Raw genomic sequence first — 21,846 nt, 5'->3', positions numbered from 1 at the left:
GCGGCAATGAGATACCTACCTACCTTTATGGGGTTAACCTGCAATAAGTCCACAACATAAAGCCACAGAAATGCTATTTAAGTGATTGGGAATACATAGTTTAAAAAGAGAGGAGGGAAAGATGTAAAGGCGTACACAAAAGCTGTCAGAAGCGCGACCTTCCTGCAGCATAGCCTTTGCTTAGGTTGTGTATCGCAGGGAGGGATTTTATTAGAGCTCATTAAATTTTAAAGCCTTAATGGTACTTTCTGTACTGCGTGATTGGTACAAAAAGGAGAGCTTGACAAAGCATTAATGCAGCAGGAGGAAAGGCATCCTCCACTGCAGTGCTGGTGGCTGGGAGATAAGCTCCCGGCTGCAGAGCATCCGTGGGATTAGCGTGACATCGTCTGGTGAAAGCCGGTACGAGTCCTTCAGCTCGAGGCTGGAGCATCCCTGGGCTGGCAGGAGACGGTCAGAGAAGCAGAAAAGCCTTGCAAGGTGAATGAACCCGTCCCGATGCCTTTCAGGAGAGTGTGGGAGGGAGTGTGACAGGAGAATAGGCAGGACTGCAGCAAATAAAGCAGCATAGTATAACAAACTTGGTGTCACAAAACTGTATGCAATTGAAAAATCCAGATTCTCGCTTTATATGAATTGGTTCTGCTGTGGCTAAACCTGTCCGCTGTGTCTACTGGCTTTTTTCCTTCTTTCTTTTCCCTCACTTTTCCCACTCCTGGCATTTTTTATACTTTAAAACTTTAGCAACCAGTTGACACATTTTCTCTTTCCATTTGCCTGCCACGTCCAGCCACACTTTGCAAACCGGGAGAAATACAGAGTCGTGGGACAGTGCTGCTGGCCATGGCAGGAATGTCCAGCAGCAGGAGGAGTGAGTCCCAGCAGAACAATAAAGTTGCTGTCAGGTGGATGCTCTGTGTGTGACTTGAACTTTTGCATTTAGAAACCAAGAACCCATCTGTAAAGGCAGTATATTTTAGGGGCACCAGGGCTGAAATTTTAAAAAGACAGTCTCCTTGGATGTTGAAGGCCTAAACACAGTTGGGTCTCTCCCTCTTCGAGCTGTACACCCACAGTGGTAACCTGAAACAGTGTTTGTTTCTATTCAGGTCAGGGAGACAGCACAAGAGCTCATTTGCCTGACTCACCAACTTCCTTGCCAAGTGAGCATGAAATTTTCATGACACTGGGAAGTAGCTGATCCACAGCCTCCTAAATGTCACTGCTCCAGAGGTTTTATACCAAGGAAGGACCCTGAATAATTGATTTGCTTTTGGGACGCAGGAATTATTTTTTTTTTTGTGGTGGTGGTAGTGCTGGTGGTGTTATGGAAAATGTATCGGTTGAGTTGGCAAAAACAAAGTCTCTATAAAATCTTGGGTGGGATGAGACCACCTATCGGCTCTGTACAGAAAAACATAGGACAAACCACTGGAAGATGATGCATGGTTGTGATTTTAAGCTTATCCCTGGTTCAGGGGAACAGTCTCCAATCTTGAAGATGGAGTCCCCACCAGCCCACATTTTTAATACAACCAATGTCAAACACTCAAATGAAGCTACTGTTCTCCAGGGATGCTGAACATCTGTCCAAAAAACCTGTTAATAGCAGTGATATAATAGTAGAATCATTTGCAGCTTTGACGGTTCAAGTTTGTGACCATTATGTTTTGGTATTCTCCAAAACGCTAAAGAAAAAAGTGAATGGCCCAAGCAGTGAATCCGAGTGTTACCCACCATTTTGAAAGCACCTGGGCAGAACAACAAAGGCCTCAAAGTCTAAATGCTTGCACTGCTCTTCCCAACTTTTTCTCATCTTTATCTCAAGTGACAGCCACAGACGCACGTGCAACCTTTCTCCGTATGCCACTTTTGTGATCTAATGCTCACAAGAGCTTCCCCAGCTTTGCCCATTGCACCCACGGTGCCTCAGACATTTTCCCTGCCAAGACTGAGCAGTTTCCAAGAGGAGGGTCATCCAGGCAGGCATAGCTAAGAGGAGCTATAGCTGTGGGGAGCAGAGCAAGGTGACAGACTGGCACCTCAGTGAGGACAGAGGGCTGTGCCCCGTGCCCTGAGGGTGACATCCCTTCTGCAGGACCAGTATTTTGTAGAGTCAGCCTGGGACATTCCTGAATTCCTCTGGTTTGAGAGGCTCACACAAAAATCATCTATCAGTTAGAGGTACAAGATGCTTTGAAGCCACATGTGACAAGTTGAGTCTTGCTTTTAACACTCCATGGGGCCCAGACTGGGTTGCTTTATTATTCAAATGCAGTACATCTTAGTCATGTTATTTTTTTCAACATGGAAAGAGCTACATACCTTCTACGAGCAAAGAGGTTGGATGTGCAGCCTGCACTGCCAAGACATGTCTGAATTTGCCTCTTCTAAACTCTTTGATAATTTTCTCTACCCCTGAGTAACGCAAATAGTTTTGCAATGAGTGACCCAGGAAAAAAAAAAAAAAAAAAAAAAAAAAGAAGCTATCCCTGACTGCATAAGCTTTCAAAGGTTCCCTTCAGATCACTAAACTGTGACGGCTTTTTCGTGCCGCCTCTGTCCTCTGCGTGAAAGTTTGCGAGCGAGCTCCAGTCATGCAAGAACAAGATCTCTGCATGGGCAACAGGCATTTGAGGATATTTATGGAGGCAGCCAGCCTAACACAACACAGGAAAAATGTAAATGAGCATCGTCTAAGTGCTCACACACCAAGAGCGTGCACAGGCTCCTCACCACTGCTGCAGGGTCTCTTCAATAAATAGCCAAGTAGAAAACTGAAAGCGGCTTGGTATCAGCTGCAGGTAGCTCTGTCGAGCTGCTCCTGGCCCAGCATGAGGTTTCCTCCCTGGTAGCTTTCCGGGCAGAGTGGTGCTCCTCCGTCTGGGGGGCGTCCAGGCTCTGTCCTTCAGAAATATGGAACCAAATATGTGTCCATGAGGAAAGAAGGCACCTACCTCTGAGAGCGCCTGTGGCATTTATCCATGAACAGTAAAGAAGTAAAGTAGCAAAGCAGTAAAGAAGTAAGGTAAAATTTTTACTTTCAAGAGTTAAAAATAATCTTTCCTATCAAAAAACAGGGCTGCATTCAGAAAAGCTCTCTTGTAGCCTTTTGGACCTGGACTTGTGACCCTGGTGGGGTGGTCAGGTGGGGACAGCCCTGGCTGCAGCGATTACGATTCTACACCTCTGGCCAGGTGTCCAACCGTCCAGGAGGTCCTGCCTGGGGACAGACAAGCAGACAGACAGACAGACGGGCAGACAGGCGGACAGACACCCCAGTTCCCCTCTGACACGTGCTTTCCCAGTGACTTACTCTATTTCCCAGTCAGACAGACAGACAGAGAGGAGCTAGAAAGCTTCATTTGTGTTTTGACGCTCCCCAGAAATAAACCACAGAACAGTTTTGATGCATGCAGAGAGAGGACTTTCAGCATGGCCTCGGGAAATTTTCTGAGTCAGTGGGAAGGCACCGCCGTGCCCCCCGCCCGAGGGACGGAAGGAAAACCCCGCAATGCTCCCGGCCATCACTAGGTGCCCTCCTTGCTCGCTCCTGGGGCAGAGCAGGGCTCCGGCGCCGGCACTGCTCCGGAGAGAGGTCCACACAGCCCTCCTCACTTGCTTGTGGAAAGTGGGTAGAAGCATGTTGTCCCCAAAAGGGCCGGGTTATTCCTCGGTCCAGGGTCCTCGCCCAACCCCAAAGCGTGGGGTCCCCAGGTCAAACAGCGATTCTTCAGCTCATCCCACTGAGTTAGCTGATGCTCACGGGCAGTAGAAGGTTTGTGTGAAGGACTTTGCCGGGGGCCAGGTACTCCTCTACAAACAACCTCTATGACACTGAACCCCGCAGGGACTTATTGTATCCATAAACCTCCTCTCCAAGAGCCTCTTCTCTCAGAGCTCTGCCCCTCTACGTTGCCCCCAAAGCTTGTTGCCTCCCTCGGGCCAAAAAGGATCTTCTACAACATCCAAAAAACTTACCTTTTTATTCTTCTCACTGTTCCCTGTCCTCAGTCAACCTGACCTAAACCTCCTCGGGCAGCTTCTGCCAATCCCTGTTATCTTAGTTCTTTTCCTTAAGTCCCTGGAGTACCTCTCCAGTCCCTTTCCCCATTTGTCGCAGTTGTTCTCAGCTCTCTTGTAGCCAGGTCTCATTTCAGAAAACTGGTAGCTTTGTGCTTTACCTCTCAGGACAACTGATACTGCTTGCTCATTTTCCCACTCTCTACTCACGAACTTCTCCTTACCTCCAAGAAGCTAACAAACCTGGTGGTGGGTACAGCTGACCCCATCCAGATCCTCCCAGGTGAACCTTCAGCCCTGTCTGCGCCAGGACCTGGACTTTAATCCCTTGGTGCCTGTCCCACAAGTCATCTCTGCAGGCCTTGCTGAGATCACCATTTGCCAGTCCCTCCCCTGGCAAACTTGTCCCTATTCCTTTTTCTGAGAAGGATATTTTCATCTGTATTGTTAGTCTGATCCCTCTGTACCTGTGAACACTTACATATCCCACCACTAGCTCAAAGACTGTTCTTCCTACAACAAACCTTTCTTTTAGATCCATTCCCATTCCTGCTAACTGCCTCCTCCATCTCCATGCCAAATTCACTCTCCTTTTCTTCTCCTGTCTTCTTGTTCTCTCCCTGCAGTCAGATTTGATAACTTCTGCCTTTGCTTGTAGCATCACAAAAACTCTGGGGCTTTTCTCATCTTGCTCACAGCAAAACCTCCTGCCCACAACAGGGTCTTTTCCAACCTAAATGATTCTATGATTCTATGCATTGGAACAGGCTGCCCAGGGAAGCGGTTGAGTCACCGTCCCTGGAGGTATTTAACAGGTGTGTAGATGTGGTGCTTAGGGACATGGCTTAGTGGTAGACTTGGCAGTGCTAGGTTAACGGTTGGACTTGATGGTCTTAAAGGTCTTTTCCTAACAATTTCCTAACCTAAGCAATTCTATGATTCTATGATTCAGCATCCCCCACCTTCAGTAGCACAAACTCCTCTCCCCTGACTTCCTATCCAAAATGCCACTGCTATAGAACCCCCCTTGCCCTTCCCTGCACCAGCCCACTCATTGTTTCTTTTCTTTTTGTGCCCACTCTGACTGTAATATCTTTAAGTCTTGTCCTGGCTTTCTAGGCCTGACACAATGATGACTCTTTTCCACCCTTATGTTCCTTACTGCTCTCAGGACACTTCATCCAACCCTCTTCACACTACCTGATGCAGCATCCATGCAGTGGGTCATGGGATCATAGCATTTATCGGCCTCAGCAGAACTCTGTCTTTATGCAGAAGACGCATTCCTCTAGCTCAAGATTTCCATTATGTTCCTCCTTCTAGGCCCTGCAACCAGTAGCCAGGCCATCCCCTGGGCAAATCCTGGATGGACTTGGCCACCCTGCTGGGGGAGCTGGGTGCCGGGAGCTGGGACTGTGCTGCTGGGCACTGTGTTGCCCTGCCACATAACTGCAGCAGCTCCCCAAGTAGGAGGCTGTCTGGGTCATGATGTTTCTCACTTTCTCAAATACACACTCACTTGCTGTAACTGTCTCGCGCTCTCTTCTCTTCCTCCTTCTGGAAAGACACTCCCACCACAACAGCTTGTCTCACAAGCATCTTCCCTTGGCCCAGATATTATAGATGATGTTTCATTTTTTATTACTGTAACAGCAGTTTAGAGTCAGTCTTGCTTATCGATGTTCATGTGAATACTGACAGATCGCAAAACTGATCTTGAAACCTCCTAAAACTAAATATTTTCTTGTGAGCATTCAGGTTTTTCGTGTTTTCATACAGCTAGAGCTGATATGAAATAATAGCCCGAGCACAAAAGGGAAGATTTGTATTTGACTGATATTCTGACATATCAAAGCAAAACAGAACAACTTTGGGAATAAGCTGTAGGTCACCAGCGCAATGGGCATGAGGCAATCAGATTTGCTTTTGCTTGTCTCCTATTCTTGACGAATAGTGGTTAAAGCAGGAACAGAAGAAAAATGATCATCACATATAGGTTCCACATGTTTTTACAGGCGACCATACAGAGTTGGTTAGAGCAGCAGTACTACAGAGAGGGCTGAGAAAGTGAGCGTTGTGCAGCTCCACACACAGACACCAACTCAGCAGAACTGAATAAGAAAAAATGAGAACTTGTAGTCATTTATATTGGTGCTAGAACTGCCAGTAACAAATGAGAAGAACAGGAAGTTATGTTACTTGCGAAGGAATGTGATGTAACTGATGTCACGGAAGCCTGGTGAGATTGCTTTCCTGATTACTGTAATGAAACTGTTGATTAGAAAGGGCAGACTGGGGGCGGTTCTCTATATCATCACTATCAGCTTGTGAGTTGCTAAGTCAGATTTACAAGATGCTGAACAGAACAGGAAGAATATCTGCAGAATGATCTGCTACAGACCATCAAACAAAGTCAGAAAGTCCAAAAGCAGGACGAGTCGTTCCTTAAACCCTTTATTCATTAAACCCTCAGGCAATTTGTGGAAAAAAGTTCTATATACATAGAGGACTTCAGAGTGGGAGACATATGCTAGAGATGTACGCAGCCAATAGAAAAATAGCATTTAGGTGATACAGGTGAATTCTCTAATTCACGTGTATCAGGTACTGCAGCCAATGTGAGATCATTCGTTACGACATACCATGGTGAACTAATTGCTGGGTAGAAAGTTTGTTGCTCTCTGAAGACCAGTCATCATGATTGTGAGCTGATTATTTGTAGCATTGACTGCCCTAAACACTCAGCATTAAAAAGGTAAGTTCTCTAACTCAAGGAAAGTTGCTATCCAGATTCATTGGTAGAAAAAATATGGGTAGAAAAACCTGAATGAAAGTTGAGTCCTTTGATGAAGAGTTTTTCAGATGGTCAAAACGTCAGGATTTCCAAGTCAAGAGTGCAAACAGATCATGCTAAAAATCTCACCCTGGTTCAGTGACAAAGGGAAGGAATCAACGTGAAATAGAAAAGCACTCTATCACAGATGTGAAAGGGGAAACAGCTGCCAATTAATATAAAATAAAAGTAACTAAGTGTCAGAAATGACTAAATGAAATTAGAACCATCTGGAAACACCTCAGAACACAGAAAATAAAGTATTTTAACATCTACCAAGAACAAAGGTAGCTTAACAATAGTGCAGGAATATCACTAGAGAGAGGTAGCAAAATTAATAGTAATGCAAAAAAAAGGGAGAGTACTTCGTAAATATTTGTCTGTATTCAGAAATAAGTCAGATCATGCACATGTATAACATGGGACTGCTGAGTCCTTTTTGCCCAGTAATATCAAGACGTTAGTAAACAAGGTCTACTAGGGAAAAATATATAAATGGGCACTCTGGCTAATTAGCATTCCTGAAAGAGATGACATGATCTCTCTCCTGCTTCCACTATGCAGTGCTCATAGAGCATCAATACTCCAAAAGGGTAAAGAGGATGAACTGGGTAAGTACAGTCAAACAGAAGTGACAGATGCAAACAACTGTGAGCTAAGGGTGGCAGTGCTGCAGATGCTAATAAGCGTCTTTCAAAGAACAACAAGATTTATTTGCCAAACTGAGTTCCAGCCTTTATGAATCTCACCCGGACATGATGGATTCAGAGTTTCCCAAGGCATTGGATGCTGTACCAGGAAATAAAACCACGTCCTGTAAAACACTAAAAGTTATCCCATAACTGATGGGAGAGCTGCAGAAGTGAGAGATTTCAAATATAAATGAATGACCACAGCATGGGCTCCCAGTATAGTCCTATAACACAAGGAAATAAAGCAACTGTGACTGTGTATATGGTGATACATGTAGGCAGAGATGTAGGGAAATTATTTTATTTTTGCACATTCATGCATAGCAGTAGAAAGATCAATGCTGAAATAGTCCCTGATGTGCAGACGCATGAAGTCGGGGAGAGGCTGTGGGGAGAGGATACTGCGTGCTGCTTCCGTCACATTGCGTTTAGCCACCGCTGGAGACCGAATTCAGAGCTAGACAGACCTTTGGTGCCTCAGTAAAACCACTCTTATTGTCTCACATTGTCCGCACACTTCCCATGTGTGCATTCTTCAAAGCAATCTGAAAATAGGAAATCATGAACTACCTACAACAGCAACCTGCACAGACCAGAGCAAACACCATCCTGTGTGAGGTTCAGGGCTTGCTCTGCTCTTCAGTCTTTGATTGGCTTTAGTCCTCATTCATCATGTTAAATCACTTCTCAGTCTCCTGTGACCCTGTGCAGGCTAATTGTGCAAATATTTGCACAATAAAGTACTTGGGTTTTGAGTTCCTAGCTGCTACCACGGCCTTTTAGCCTTGCCAGTGCAGGTCTGGCCTTGGGCATGACCTTTGGCAAGCTGCATGGGCAGCAGTTGCATTTTGGCCCCAGCCGTCAGGCCTGTTTCTCCATTTGATCCACTAGAGCTGTCTGTTAAAAGACAAAAATAGCCCTGGCACCAGGGACTGGGACTTCCTTCTGAGAGCCGAGCTCCCCGGTCACCAGGCCAGTTCCCCAATTGCTTTTCTTCTGAAACATAAATGTATTTTCCATAGAGTTGGTCCGTTTTCAGTGGGAGACCCACAGACCTCACCCTCTTCCACCCTTCCTCTCTTCATCACATCTTTTCTCCAGAGCAAACAAGATCCTCACGGGAACCGACAGGCACAGACTGGTACCCGCCACTGGCTGGGGAGTCAAGGACTACAGCTGCTGGATTGCCATATACTAAGGAAAAAGATAACAAGAGGATGTAAAAAATACATCCTGGGTGCAGAAGTATTTTCTGGAAGGACCTGTTGATGTGAGGTGGGTGTCCCAGTATAGATCCACTGTACTGAGGCTCTTGGGGAGAGGGACCGTGATTTCACCACGTTTTTGAATCCACGCCAGGATTAGGTGCTTTGCTACTCAGCCCTGGGCACATGGGAAGACTCAGCTGCAGGTACCTAGGGACCACAGATGACAAAAAGTATGATTTGTAAGGAGAGGAAACAGATTGTGGGTTAGATGTGGGCTAAACAGAAAGGGGGGTTCGTGTTGTCTGTTATTCTACTAAGAATGGCTTCCGGGAGTTATGCCTTTTTTTGTACCTTGAATTTACATGGAAGAAAATTCATGGAATGAAAGACTGCTTTACTTAGGTGAGAAGGCTGAAATAGGTGTGTTCCTTATGTATTAAGCAGGTGTATGCCTTGTATACAAGCGATGCACTGGCTTCTGCTGAGTCCAGACACACTGAGACTGGAAAAAGGAGACAGTTTTCAGCAGTGCTCTTTGATAACTGGGACAAAATACCATGGGAAATGACCAAACACAGCAGGGGACTGGTGGGATCTCTGTGCTTTGCATCTCCAGATCAAGGCTGCGCATCTCTGCAGGAGATGCTTTAGCCCAGCGGGACATCTTCAGACTCAACGGGTCAGACACAAAGGGTGAAACGGGGGTGAGACGCAGAGCCAGACTCAGTGACCATACACCAATGCTGGCAGAAACATCCCCACCCAAGGACCTGGCTCTCTTTAACCCATACTGGAAATCTAGAGAAGTTTTTAGGGAGAAGGGGAATGTTTGGGCTAGTTTTTCTTTTGAACCCTATAATAAGACTACTCATGTCTAGTTGCACATGCTCTTTAAAGAGCTGGGATTCCCCTTTCTGATAGAAGCTACATAGCAGTGACACTTCCTTTAATCTCCATCGAACTATTGTTTCAACATAACACCTACACAGCCAGATGAAAAAGCACCAGTAAAAGGGAACTGTTGTTGTTTTGATTTTTCCTTCTCAGAAAAAAAAACACAAAACCAAAGCTTAGAAGAAAAGCTCAGAGTCAGGCTTTGTATGTACAAGCACCTCCTTTCCATCTGGAAATTCCCCTTAGTTATACTATAAACACTCCCCTCAAACATGCTAAAATAAAGTGAACTGAAATTCAGTAGCAGACATGGAAGTAGGGACTATTTGTAATCTGGTGGTTACCAAACAAAGACCAAGAGCAGACAGAATCTGATTTTTCATTTTAGATTATTTTGAGTTTCTTATCCAATGAAGTAATAATTCACCTTATAAAGAACATTGCATTTGAATACAGCTTCTCATTTGATTTTGTGATTAAGCTTGATAAGGTTTTTAACTACAAGAGATTGCTTCTCTTCGTTCCCAAATAATGGATTAGACTTTGAAGAGTAAATACCACCATGCTGCTAGCATTTTTCAAAAGGATTTGGCATCATAAGATGATTATTTATTGTTTTGTTGTCCTACTACTGACGCTTCTAGTAAGAGCCCCTCTGACAGGGAGATAAAAGATGGCATCCTAACAGAAAACATTGTTGCTAGGAATAGGTGCACAAATTTTAGATCATAATATAGACCACGACATACTCATCATTTGCTACAAACAAACCACTACAGGGGAACCACAGAACAATCCCAGAGAACACCATGTCATGGTTGGGGCCACGACAGAAGGTGTCCTTTGTATAAATATGCCAGCCTTTATTCTCTCCTGTTTCTGTGCCTTTGGATGGCTAAGAAGCTTTCTAGGGAAATAGGCCTGGTATCCACTGTGTCCATTTTTATTTTTTTTTAACAAGACTTAACAAAATTAGCTGATACATCCCTGGCTGTAATTCCACCAACCAGCAGACAGAAGCAAAGCATTTTTCAAATTGTGCTGCCATGTGCTAACAGGAACAGCCACCGGGAGCCTGATGCTGTTCTAATAGAGATCCACTTACTGAAGCCTTCCCAGGTCTAACTCCATAGCTCTGGTCCAGTAACAAGACCTCAATCCATAAAGCATTTTAAGCACATGCTTCAAACTGATATAAGCTGCAGTTCTGCAGGCAGCTGAGCCAACAGCAATTTGCTGCCAACCACCTCTGTACCCTCTCTGGTGTTTATCAGACCCTTGGTTGGGCCAATTCTTCTCGCTAAAATGTCAGAAAACTATCCTACTGTTTATTTTTCAAAGAGAGCTGGACCTTCGCCTTTGGCTAGAGCTGGACTGTGATGTTGGCTCATCCTGCCTCCTGGAGCTGTGTCCTCAAGCAGTTATTTAGATGCTATGTTAAATTGCAGTTTATGGCATCCTTTTTCTCCTTCGTGCTGGTTTTGCACAGTGCCTATAAGAAAGGCGTTCTGGTCCACACAGCAGGGTGTCAACTGCAACAGTACAAATAAAAAATATTGCAATATGGACTCAGCAGAAACTGCAGGCCAAGGTGGCTGTTTCAGGAGGTCTGCTGGGGAGCAGACCGAGAGCACAAGTGGTTGTTTTCATACAAAGCAAAATGCATGAAGCAGGAATCACCTGAGGTGGGTAACAGGAGGCTGATGACCAACACTTCTGCTGTGGCTGCTGCTTTCCTGGTCTTTAAAGATGTCCTGAGCAAAGGGACTGCCTGGCTGTAGTAATACAATGTGAGGTTTCTCCAGGGCACCCAAAACCATCCGTAGGGTATCAGTGGCAGCTCCTACAGCTACTTACAGATACTCAAGATCATCTACCCATAGAGGAAATGAACTTGTGTATCACAGCCCAGAGCCCTCACCGACATCTAGGCAACTCAGACATCTCGAAACTAAGCAGAGCAAAGACACTGCATCCTTTCTGGACCATCTTTTTTCTTCTTTTGTCCTCACAGCACTTTCCTCCTACTCCCAAAAGTGCCGGGATGTCACCCCAGGTGATGGGACAAGAAAGGGCCATTGTAACGAAATGAAAGTCAGACTTCATGGGTTTACTTCTATTAGTGTTTTCCTGGGAGCTTTATTTTGACCCATATGTATTTATGCTTTTTTGACCCATATGCTTTATGTATTCCATAAGATGCAGCTCCCAGATGCAGCTGGACCGCAGCCTGCCTGTCTCCTGACAGAGGTTCTGTTTGTCTGGGATCTGAGGAGAGATGTTGCCACAGCAAACCATAACACTTTCGCCCAGTCAGGTCAGCAGGAGCCTTGGCATTTAGTTCTGTAGAATTCTGGGAATTTCATGTATGTTCATTACACGTAGATATCTATATATTTTTTAAGCTGCAATAATATCAGGTCTTATAGAGTACCTTTTTGCCACTTCATCTCAAAATATCTTCAAAGGAAGTAGACATCACAGCCGTCTTTTTAAATAGAGAAAATGAAGACTCAGACAGAAATGAGATTAATGAAAAGAGCCCACAAGACCAGTCCAGAACTGAGTTGCATCTGTTTCCTTCCCATTATTTGGCCACATACTCTACGAAAGCTGGTGAAGCATTATCAGATATTTGCATTTCTTAAAATGTTGAAGCCCGCAGGTTTGCCTGCAGTGAAGTTTCATGCAAAAACACCCCGCACCTAGGTAACCTGGAGGACACAGGGCTTTGTGTTGTCAAGGTCCACCAGCTCCCACTCTGCAAACTCACCCTAGAAAAGCTAACTCAGGTATCACTCTCACGTACCACAGGCTGCAGGGCAGACAGACTTCCCGTCTCCAGTCTCACATGTTAAAATATGTCTGTACCACACCAGCACCAGGCGAAGCTACACCATTTATTTTTCCATGGGTAGCTCTATTTACAAAATGACCCAAGCTGCTATAGTGTCAGGAGAAAAAATGATGGCAGGGTCACCTTTTAATCTTAAATAATCTTTCCAATTAATATGGTTGCTTCACAAATACATCTTCAAAAAATACACTCCCAGCACCAAGTAGGGCATGGAAATAGTGTTTGGAAAATGAGGCTGTAAATTCATTGTTTAAGTGAATGGACACTGCTGAACACAAGCCAAAATCCCAGGTGTCTACAGAAAGACAAATTTATAGGAAGAACCATTTATGCTGAGAAAATTGTGCCAGAGCTCAAAAGTCAGCTTTTTCTGTTGTCTGTTCCATCTTTATGATGCAGTAAGAGGATCTGAAAAACTGGTGGGAAGGGAAGGGAAAGAACTCAGATTTTTTGCCCTTGGTGTGTATACATACCTAGAAATCTCAAGGAAGACCATGCCTATTTTTTCAGACAGTATCAGGGAATTTATTTGAGAAAGAGTGAAGCAAATATCTCAAGATATGTGCCCCACTAAATCTCTCACTTTAATTGAAGTTGGAATGTCATATCTTCACCAGGCACTTTCCTTTTCCAAAACATTATGTCACTCATGACAATACAGCAGCAGAGACTGGAAGGGCGTTTCACATATACCAGCATCCCTCAAGACTCAGAGAAGATGACTCAAGAGAGGCATCAGAGGCAACCACCTGACTTTGCAGGACGTGGCTTTACGGCCCAGATCCTCACCCATGTGTGAGCCTCAGTTTCCCCACTGGAGGTCGGTGGTACAAATAATGTGGATCAAAATGAAGAAACAAATAATTGTAAAGTAAAGCCTGTGCAACTCTGTGAGCTCCACCATTGAGGTTCTGTCAGGTAGATCACAAAATGTCTGGCAAAGGCTCAAAAAAATCAATAGTGCAGAGAGGTTCTCCCTGATGCTTTTATGGAGATACATGCTGCTGGCAGGAGATGTGTCTCCCATGTCTTGCTAAGGCTCACATCATGTGGGGAGTTCACCTCACAGGGAAGCCACACAGACCTCTGAGGTCTTCTTGGAAAAGGGACTTTTGAGAAAGTCTGGGAAATGGAGCACGGGGGAGACAACTCTGTCATCATATGCCTGCTCTGCAACAATCCATCACACAGAGGTGCTGAAGTTCAGATCAGTGGCACAGGGACTAATTTGCTCTAGATAAGGGCTAGCATCCCCAGGGTGATTCCAGTTGTATACAAGAGGGAATTCCCGTTGTAGGAGAATCTCAAGATGATGCAAGTTCCCCATCTTGTTAAATAAATACAGACAGAATCACAGAATCACAGAATCTTCATGGTTGAAAAGGACCCTTAAGATCATCGAGTCCAACCAAACACCCTACAATCTCTGCCACTAGAGCATGCCCTGAAGTGCCAAATCTAGACGTTTCTTAAATACCTCTAGGGATGGTGACTCAACCACCTCCCTGGGCAGGCTGTTCCAGTGCCTCACCACTCTTTCAGTAAAGTAATTCTTCCTAATATCTAATCTAAACCTCCCCTGCTGCAGCTTCAGACCATTTCCTCTGGTCCTGTCATTATTCACCTGGGAGAAGAGGCCAACACCCACCTCTCTCCAACCTCCTTTCAGGCAGTTGTAGAGGGCAATGAGGTCTCCCCTCAGCCTCCTCTTCTCCAAGCTAAACATGCCCAGCTCCCTCAGCCTCTCCTCACATGACCTGGTCTCCAGACCCCTCACCAGCCTGGTAGCTCTCCTCTGGACACGCTCCAGCACTTCAATGTCCCTCTTGTACAGAGGGGCCCAGAACTGAACACAGCACTCGAGGTGAGGCCTCACCAGTGCCGAGTACAGAGGCACGATCACTTCCCTACTCCTGCTGGCCACGCGATTCCTGATACAAGCCAGAGTCCTGTTGGCCTTCTTGGCCACCTGGAAACACTGCTGGCTCATGTTAAGCTGGCCGCCCACCAGCACCTCCAGGTCCTTTTCTGCTGGGCAGCTTTCCAGCCACTTTTCCCCAAGCCTGTAGCGTTGCTTGGGGTTGTTGTGACCGAAATGCAGGACCCGGCACTTGGCCTTATTAAGCCTCATACAGTTGGCCTTGGCCCATCGATCCAGCCTGTCCAGGTCCCTCTGTAGAGCCTTCCTACCCTCAAGCAGATCAACACTCCCACCTAGGTTGGTGTCATCTGCAAACTTACTGAGGGTGCACTCAATCCCCTCATCCTGATCATTGATAAAGATATTAAACAAAACTGGCCCCAAAACTGAGCCCTGAGGGACACCACTGGTGACGGGCCACCAAGAGGATTTCAACCCATTAATCACAACTCTCTGGGCACGGCCATCCAGCCAGTTTTTAACCCAGTGAAGAGTACACTTGTCTATGCCATGATTCACCAGCTTCTCCAGGAGAATGATGTGGGGGGACGGTGTCAAAGGCCTTACCAAAGTCCAGATAGACAATGTCCACCGCCTTCCCCGCATCCAGAAGGCGGGTCACATGGTCATAGAAAGAGATCAGGTTGGTTAAGCAGGACCTCCCCTTCCTAAACCCATGCTGGTTAGCCCTGATCCCTTGGCTGCCCTGCACTTGCCGTGAGAGCTCACTCAAGATGATCCTCTCCATGATCTTTCCTGGTACCGAGGTCAGGCTGACAGGCCTGTAGTTCCCCGGATCCTCCTTCCGACCCTTCTTGTAGGTGGGCGTCACATTAGCCACCCTCCAGTCATCTGGTACCTGCCCTGTTGACATTTCCTTTTGAACCAAAGGACTCACATCCTCAGCGTTCTTGTGTGATTGCAGACCTCCACAACACACCGTGCTCAGGAGAAAACCCAGGACATTAAGTCCTGTTCCCAGTGAAATCTGCCAACCTGTTTTGTTGTCCTGTTGCCTTTTTCTTCCCACTCCTCCTCCGTCCCCTTTCCTTTTCCTGTGATGCTTACATGGCAGCTCCTGTGCATGCACATCAGTAAATCAAACCATTTATAGAGTATTATTTTCAATGTTATCTCTGCTCTGCAAAACGTTTCCTGCTTTCCTGTCTGCGGCATTTCTGTGAGGTGCCCCTCACCAGTGAAGTCTCAGCGCAGATGTGCCATGGGTGACCCACGGGCGCCTGCCAGCTCAGTGGCAGTTTCCCCTAGCAGGCCACAAGCTTCCAAAAAGCCACTCACCCTCCAAGGGTTTGGGGAGGTCTCCAAGGCGGACTGACAGGGTCTTTGCCATGGAGAGCTGGCAGTGGGGCTCCCCGACCATACCAGGAGGAGCCAATGCAGTGTAAACACCAGAGCCCTTTGAACCTCTGCTGCATCAGCCTGGTCAGGCATAGCTGCAGAGCAAACCTTTGACGGCTGAGGGGAAAACAAGAGAAGAAAAAAAACCCTTTTGGATATATGGCAGAGGTGTTTGAGTGGGATTCAGTTGATCCGAAGGTTTGTCCAAGGCACTTACTTTTTGTATGCCAATTCCCTGTCCTTAAGCCATTCACCTCACTGGGGATTTCGAACAAGAGGACAAATTTTATGATTTTGTTTCTGCGGTTGACACGGCTTTTGTATTAACCTGAGATATAATAACCAAAAACAAGAGAGCCACCCAGTAGCACGGAGCTCTGGGTAGCCACATTAAAAAGTCATATCTTCTCAGTAAATCATCCCCTTAATGTGCACTGAAATACTGTCATTTCATCAGCTTTCGGCTCTTTCACGGAAGCCTTCCAAGTTAAAAACAAAGGGAGGCCTGAAATTAGAGTGCTGTGTGTAGAAGGTACAAAACCAGCTTGCATTTCCGTATATTTGCAGCGCAGGATAAATGTGGTTGCTCAGGAGCGTAGACCACACTATAGATGCACAATTGGTTCTTCTCTCCGAGTTTCCTAAGGTTAAACCAACTTCAGGTGTTGGCCCACCACTGCTGATACTTCGAGTTTGTAAAAAAAATCAGAAATGCGTATCCTTTGAACCGCACCCTTTTCCTCCCCCATGCACTAACACCTGTAACCTTTCTAACCCCGTGGGTGTTATAGTTTCCTAGTATAAGGAGGGCTTTTTATAAAAAACCAAGCCAGACATTGCCGTCAAAAGGCTATGACCCAGGCTGCAAGAGCAGAGCGAGCAGCAGAGCCGAGCTGGAGGTGCAGCGCGGCAGTCGGAGCTGTGGGGCAGTGATCAGCGCTTGCTCTCCGATTCTATTTACAGTTTTTTGTTGCCTTTTATTCCATCAGTTTGAACTGAACAAAAGAACAACGTGGACTGGCTGGGATGTCTGGGGACATGCACGCTCAGGGATGGAGCTGGAAGCGTGGAGCCAAACCTGTTGCTGCTGCAGCACACTCGCTCCTCTCAGCTTCGGCTGCGGGTGCTCTCCCGAAGAGGCTGATAGATATCATACAGCTGCGTACCCCACCTCGTCCCAAGGATCCCAACGTACAGACTGGCACGTCTTTACTCTTACCATACAGAAGACAAATCTGTCCTTGTCAAGGAGAAGTCAGTAGAGTCAAAAGTCTCTAAGATGCACCGTGCAACAACCAGCTGCGCTATGCCAGGGGGCTCTTGCCAGGGTACGTATTAATACCAGTGCATGAAGGGGTAGGACTGTCGAACATGGAAGGGCTTTTCAGGATGACAGATTTTTGCTTGATGAGGGCATGATCAATCGTGTATTTGACTTACGGATTTCCACCCCTGAGACACACAGCATCCGTGAAGACTGAGGACGACCAAATTTCTACATGCCATTCACAAAAACGGGCAAATCAAAAGCAGGAGGACTTTCAAGCACAGGTGTGGCATGCAGGCATTTCTGCAGCCTGACAAACCAGAAGTAATCTGACTGTGTCATCCCACCCTATGACAGTACAGCATGCACATAGAAAAGCCAGTGCATCAAAAACCTCACCAGCTGACACTTCTGCCTTTCATTTCCAGCCGCACAACAGGAAGGTTTCTGCAGTCCCTGCAGACTTTGTGCTATGAAGTGGACATGCATGAGAAGCCAGAAAGCCATATGAGCTCTGTGCTGGGCTCAGCTCAATGGTTTTGCCACTCAGCTGGCCTGACTGCCGGGGTGGGGTGGAGCTACATGTGTAAGGAGAATACTCTGCAGATAGGCAGTGCCTGGGAGGAAGCTGAGCTTTGGTTTTAGCAAAGAGCTCATCCCATGTTATCTAGCAAGGATCCAGCCTGTGGTTGATGCTGGTGTCAACTGCAAAAACCACCGTGGCTGTTTTTTGTCCCTGTCCCAGATCAACAACATCACAGCCACTGTCACAGATAAATGAGGTTTGAACCACAAGCTATTGGGAGTCTTTAATAGGCATAGTTGTATATCATAGCAGTGATATTCATTTGGGCTTGAGAAGTGGGCCCATGCCAACCTCATGAAGTTCAACAAGGCCAAGTGCAAGGTCCTGTGCCTGGGCCGTGGCAATACCAAGCACAAATACAGGCTGGATGGAGAATGGATTGAGAGCAGCCCTGAGAAGAAGGACCTGTTAATAAGAAGCTCAACATGAGCTGGCAATGCACACTTGCAGCCCAGAAGGTTAACCATATCCTGGGCTGCATCAAAAAAAGCATGGTAAGCAGGTTGAGGGAGGTGATTCTGCCCCTCTACTCTGCTCTCGTGAGACCCCACCTGGAGTACCATGTCCAGCTTTGGAACCCTCAGCACAAGAAGGACGTGGACCTGTTGGAGGGGGTCCAAAGGAGGACCATGAAGACGATCAGAGGGATGGAGCCTGTCTCCTGGGCTGCCTGTCTCCTGTGACGACAGGCTGGGAGAGCTGGGATTGTTCAGTCAGAAGAGAAGGCTCTGGGGAGACCTTATAGCGGCCTTCCAGTACCTAAAGGCTGCCTACAAGGATAAGCGGTAATGGCTTCAAACTGGAAGAGAATAGATCTAAATTAAATATCAGGAAGAAATTCTTTACTATGAGGGTGGTGAGGCACTGAAACAGGTTGCCCAGAGAGTTGTGGCGTCACCGTCACTGGACATGTTCAAGGCCAGGCTGGATGGGGCTTTGAGCAGCCTGGTCTAGTGGGAGGTGTCCCTGCCCAGGGCAGGGGGGTTGGAACTAGGTGATCTTTAAGGTCCCTTCCAACCCAAACCATTCTATGATACCAGTGCAGGGGGACTTGCACAGTGCTTGGTCAGAGGGGCACAGAGCTGAGCAGACTTCAGTCCTCAATGCTTCTTAGCTCCATTCTGGCTGTTGCTTTCCTGGAGAGACTCTTGAGCACTTTCCTGCCTTGATTTTATCATTAAGAAAGTCCTTCTTGCCATCATGAACATGCTGCTTTCCCCAGACAGGTCTGCGGCTTGGTCCCCATTCAGTGTGCTGTCTGGTAACAAGACAGACATTTGGCTTTTCCTACCAAGACTCCTTTTCAAGGAGCTGTTCTCATTTCCTCATTTTCCACACTGCAAAGTTTAAAGCCGTGTTCCATCATTTTCCAAGAAAAATGAGCCTCAGTTTATTACAAAAATGATGCACAACTGTTCAAAAACTGTCTTCTTGGGTAGTCTTTTGCAGAACTGCTACGCGAGTTTGACTCTGGTTCATATGTATGTGGACGTAGGAGAGGCAGATGGTCTGAGGTTTCCTCCATTCACAGGTTCTTGTTTGTCAGGACCAAGCGAATATAATGCTGACACCGAGCATTTTCAGGTGCAGTGGAACAGAGAAATGCCAAATATCCTACCAGCTTTTCCCTAGTTTCTAAATGAAAAAGGGGAGTGAAAAACTCAGTCTGAAAGGCTTTCAAAGATATTGGACCTCATCAGTCTTCCACAGTTATTTCTGTTTACTGGTCAATGGTGCACAAGCAGTTTCTCTATTATAGTGCTCTGAAAATCCCCAAAAAAGGTCTGTGTTATGCAGGAGTGAGCTAAAGCAAAGCTGGACTCTTCTCTCCCTTATTCTTTGGACAGTCACTGTACCCCAGTAGGAAAATGATGAAAAGTGCAGAGAGGACATCTCATATGCAGCTTAACTTCTTTAAACATGCTACCTTAAAGGCAACTGTCTAAATAGCACCCAGCAACTAAAAGGTAGAAATAAATACGCTCAAAATGCCCAATCTAAACTCACTGAGGCCCAAAGAAACATTTCCATTTACTTCAGTTGGATGTAGACAGAGGCCAGAGGGTTTCTGCTTTCTGCTATAAATGGTTCTTTATCTGATCTTTTTTCTGCCTGGATATGACATCAGTACAATACAACTCAGGCCAAAATTTATATTGCTGTACTGCTTGTATTATCTCTGCTGAATACAGACTAAACTTACTCGAAATGTTTGGTTTGGCTTTGCCACCCACAGAAGCACTAGCTCTGTCTTCATCTCCAGTCACAGAAGACTTGTCAAAAGTTTCTGAAACCATCTTCCAATGTGAAATCTTGTCATCAGTCTTCAGCTTGCTAGGGCAATGATTGTGGGTGATGTTGATTGGGGCCATGTTACTGAGAGAAGCATGAAGCAACGACTCTAAATAGTAATGTTTTTCAGGTCTGTCTGGAAGATTCAAGGGCACAGAGATGTGCTGTCTTCCATTTCTCCATGGACTACCACGCAATTTTCAATGTTTCACCATAAAATCTAGTTGGCAAATGCGTATGTGCCCTCATGTATCTTAAACACTATATCGGTGTATGCATAATCAGGCAGGTAATTTGACTGCACAGGTGACTGCACCCAAATGGAAAATGTGATCTGGTACATCACAAATACCACAGAGGACCCCACCTGTCTCCACAAAAACTCCAGTTCTGCAAGATGGAATGCAGTGTCTCCTTTTCTGTCCCACATCTCTGAACGAAGAATGGTCATCTACGCAGTGAAATCACTTATAGCCATCTCAGAAACATTCCCATCCTTCTTCTTTAGGTTTTGTATCTTCTTCTTTAGGTTTGTACCTTCTTCTTTAGGTTTGGTATCTACGCACAAGAGGACAAGGATGAAAACATGGGTTTGGAGCAGTGCACAGACTAGGACCAGCACTATGTCGAGCCAGCCTGAGCTGGTGCACACATTTTCCTCCGCAGATGGAGGCTACCGAGCTATTTTCAGCCGCTTCTTCCCCAGTTCCTTCTGGCCTGAGAAAGAAGTGCTTTTTCCAAAAAGACCGTTCCCCAGAAACCCTCTCCAGGAGAACTGAACCTGAGTAACTTTTTCACCACAGAATGAAAGTACATGCCATGTATTTCTTTTATTTTCCAGAAGCAATGTTTCACTTTTGATACAGCTATCAAAATTAAACTCAGTTATCTGACTGCCTTAGGTTGTAACTCCTGCCTGTCCTTCCTCAGCCCCCATCAGTTTGCAAGCACTAACAGACCCTCATGGGATGCTGTAAGCACCTCACCACAACCGGATTGGTGGAAATTGATCAGGAAGTTGCCTGAAAACTTTAAAAATCTGGTCATAACTGACTTTCTCAGGCTCACACACAGCATCTGGAAAGACACATGGAACAGGTCTCACAAACAAGGTCTAGGCTGGCAACGTCACACTTGGCTCTTCTTCCACCATCACTTAAAGCCTGAGCTAGGCCACCTGATAAAGCTCATACCCTCTTTTGTATCAATGCTCTTTGCCATGAAGACACTCATGCAAATCTACTCTTCTTCTCAAAGCTGTTCAAACCACCATCTCATCTTCTTTAGCATTCTCGGTCTTCTGTAGCACCATTGGCACCAGAATAGTCTTTCCCTCTCACCACCATCCCCTTCTATTGGCCTGCAATACTCCTCCTCCTCCATTTAAATACCCAACCATTTCATACACGTGCAAATGGATATATGTGTAGCACCCAGGGTGGGTATTACCTCCACTGTACAAATAAGGAACAAGCACCTACTGCAGGCATCTCATTCCTGTGCCAGAGCCCGGTAGCCCAAGCCAGTAGGGTTTGAGGAATTTTGTTGGTTTTTTGTCCCTCTGTGACAGATTAGCACAATGATTAAGGTGCACACCCAGACCACAAGTCCAAGAGATGAAACTTCTGGACACAAATGGAGTCTGGCAGTTACAAGAGCTGAACCTACATCTCCTCACCCATGTACAAGTGACAGAATCTGAAAGCAATCACTTCCCTTGTTAAGGCCTTCTTTTCTCTTAGCTGCTATTCTGACTGCACTGGTCAGTCTCTGCTTCCTCCATCAGCTCACTGTGTCACAGCTACACACGCCCAGCAAAGAGTCCAAGTACATCTATGCATATAGAATCATAGAATCATAGAATCGTCTAGGTTGGAATGGACCTTCAAGATCATTAAGTCAAACCATCAACCT

This window comes from Rissa tridactyla, chromosome 4, assembly GCF_028500815.1.
Source record: "Rissa tridactyla isolate bRisTri1 chromosome 4, bRisTri1.patW.cur.20221130, whole genome shotgun sequence".
Taxonomy (NCBI): Eukaryota; Metazoa; Chordata; class Aves; order Charadriiformes; family Laridae; genus Rissa; species Rissa tridactyla.
The sequence above is the reverse complement of the archived record's forward strand: the minus strand, read 5'-3'. Positions refer to the sequence as shown.